We start from the raw sequence: 2,525 nt of genomic DNA, 5'->3' as shown, positions 1-2,525 counted from the left end.
GACACCTCACCCAGACACCCCACCCAGACAGCCCACCCAGACACTCACCCAGACACCTCACCCAGACAGCCCCCTGCAGTTAGTTGTCCCAGAGACCTGGAGAGTGGTGTTTGTGAGTACCGGATGCCTTTCAGGGGAGCCTGGGGCACCAGGGCCCTCCCCGGCCCCTCCCTGCCCATCACCACCTTTAAGGGCTGCTCTGCTTGTTCCACACCCGCTGTCTGGTCTCACCCAGGCCGGCCATCCTGCCTGCTGTACCCTCCCTGGCTCTCACGGCCTGGAGGGGCTCGGTGCTCCTCCCTCCCTGCTGGGTTCTTGGCTCTGTCCTGAGGCAGCCTGGAATGTGCTGGCCTGGACCCCCCCACCCCCCTCAGTGCCTCTCAGTGTGTGGAACAGGTTGTCCCCTGGCCTCCTGGCCTGTCTTCAGGTGCTTAGGAGTAGCCTCTGTGCCCGGTGCTTCGCTGGGTGCTGTGTTGGTGCTGTGCTCTTGGTGCTGGGCTGGGTGGTGTGCTGGGTGATGTGGGAGGTGCTGCATTAGCTGTTGTGCTGGATTGTGCGCTGGGTGCTATGTTGGGTGTTGTGCTCTTGATGCTGCACTGGGTGCTGCATTGGCTGCTGTGCTCTTGATGCTGTGCTGGGTGCTGTGCTGGGTGCTGTGCTCTTGGTGCTGTGCTGGATGCTGGGTTGGGTGCTGTATTCTTGGTGCTGTGCTGGGTGCTGCACTGAGTTTGGCACTGATGCACTGGCACAGGCTTGGCTCCTGAGGCCTGAGTGGAGAGCTGTGTGTCAGTGGTGTCCTTTGGCCTGTCCTGCATCCCTGGCCTCTTTGTGTGGGGAGATCCCTCAGCCTCTGTGGGATTTACCGGCCAGCCAGGCATTTCCATGGCATATTTGCAACCTGGGATGTGGCCACCACGGCCTCGTGCAGGCAGTGTCCACCCGCTTCTGAGATGGCGCCCAGGACCCTGATGCAGGGTCTGCTCTGTCCCCATGTCCCCAGTCCCCAGACGTCTGGACAGACTGCTCCCTGAGCCCCAGGGTCTGCTCTGTCCCCATGTCCCCGGTCCCCAGACGTCTGGACAGACTGCTCCCCGAGCCCCAGACTCTGCTCTGTCCCCATGTCCCCGGTCCCCGGACGTCTGGACAGACCGCTCCCCGAGCCCCACACTGCTGCTGCGGCCGCTGGCTGTGTGCTCACCCTTGTCTCTCCTGGGCTCGGTCTGGAGGTGGACGGCTGCTGCTGTTCCTTGCCCACCCTGTGGGACAGGTGAACGAGGCACACTTTGTCTGCTCTGGGGCTTCGGTTCCGCCCTCACTGCTCTGTCTCTGCCGTCAGCAGGGGCCATCAACCGGTCCGCTGCCCCGTCCTTTGATGTCCCCCCCTCTCGGCTGACCGTCATGACTCTCCTGCTGCTGCCGAGGCCCTGGCTCCTGCCTTTCTTCCAGACCTCTCTGTCTTGTCTACGGTGCTGCTGTGTCTGTGCGCGGGTGTGGCCGAGGTGTGGCCTGGTGGGTGAGGGCTCACGTGTGAAGTCTGGGGATGGCCGGGCAGGGGGTCTCTCGAGCTGAGAGCAGTTCCCTGATGAGACCCAGCCAAGGACACCCCCGGGACACCCCCAGCTTCCGTCCTGGAGGGGATCTGAGCATCCACTGGGGCCGTTCTGCATGGTCCATGCGGTACTGCACTTTCAAGGACCCGGCCAAAAACCATGCGAGAGGACGCCTTGGTCCTCTCTCCTCCTCTCAGACGGGCGCTTCCAGTGTGGCCACTGACCAACACCGGTGACCCACATTGGAGTGGGCCGGGCCGTCCGGGCTGGGCTGCGTGGCGCGCAGGGTCCCAGAGCCTCCACCCGGGTCACCCCGAGTCCTGACGTCCCAGCACTGAGAGGCACTTGGTAGGCTTTCTGGCTCTCACAGCCTCTCCGATCTGTCAGATGGAAGCGAAGATGCAATTGCTTATTTATGAGTGGAATTAAAAAGAGGTGCATCAATAAATTATGTGAATCTGTGTTTTTAAATAGGATGGGAAAATTAGTTGACATATTAGAAATGCTGTGATTTTATATTGTGATTACTTGTTCTTTAAAAGCAGGATGCGTTTTAAACAGCCCGGACAATTGCCTCATTACCAACTTGTTTACACAGAGACGGTGTGGCAGGAGGAGGGAGGAGCCCCGACGGCTGCAAAGGTGTGCCGAGCACCGCATTGGACCGGACCGCTCTGTGGGAGCCCCCCCCTCCTTCAGCCTGGAGTCTGCAGCCTGCTGCCTTTGCCCACCCTATGGGATGGGCAGACTGATGTCCACCTCTGCTGTCTGGTCCCCTGACTCTGTGGTCAGCCAGTGGACACCAGCTGACCTGCAGCCCTACCCTGCTCCTGATGGTCAGGGGCCCAGCTGGCCTTCCCCAGGCTCCCCACGGGTCCAGAGCCCTGGCCAGTTCTCCAAGTGTTTCCATTCTCATTTGGGAGAAATCTGAGGAACTCCGCCAACCACCCCCTCCGCCCCCCTCCACCCCTCTCC

The sequence above is a fragment of the Dipodomys ordii genome, unplaced genomic scaffold (assembly GCF_000151885.1).
Source record: "Dipodomys ordii isolate 6190 unplaced genomic scaffold, Dord_2.0 Scaffold87, whole genome shotgun sequence".
In the NCBI taxonomy this organism is placed as follows: Eukaryota; Metazoa; Chordata; class Mammalia; order Rodentia; family Heteromyidae; genus Dipodomys; species Dipodomys ordii.
This window is presented reverse-complemented; position numbering follows the sequence as displayed.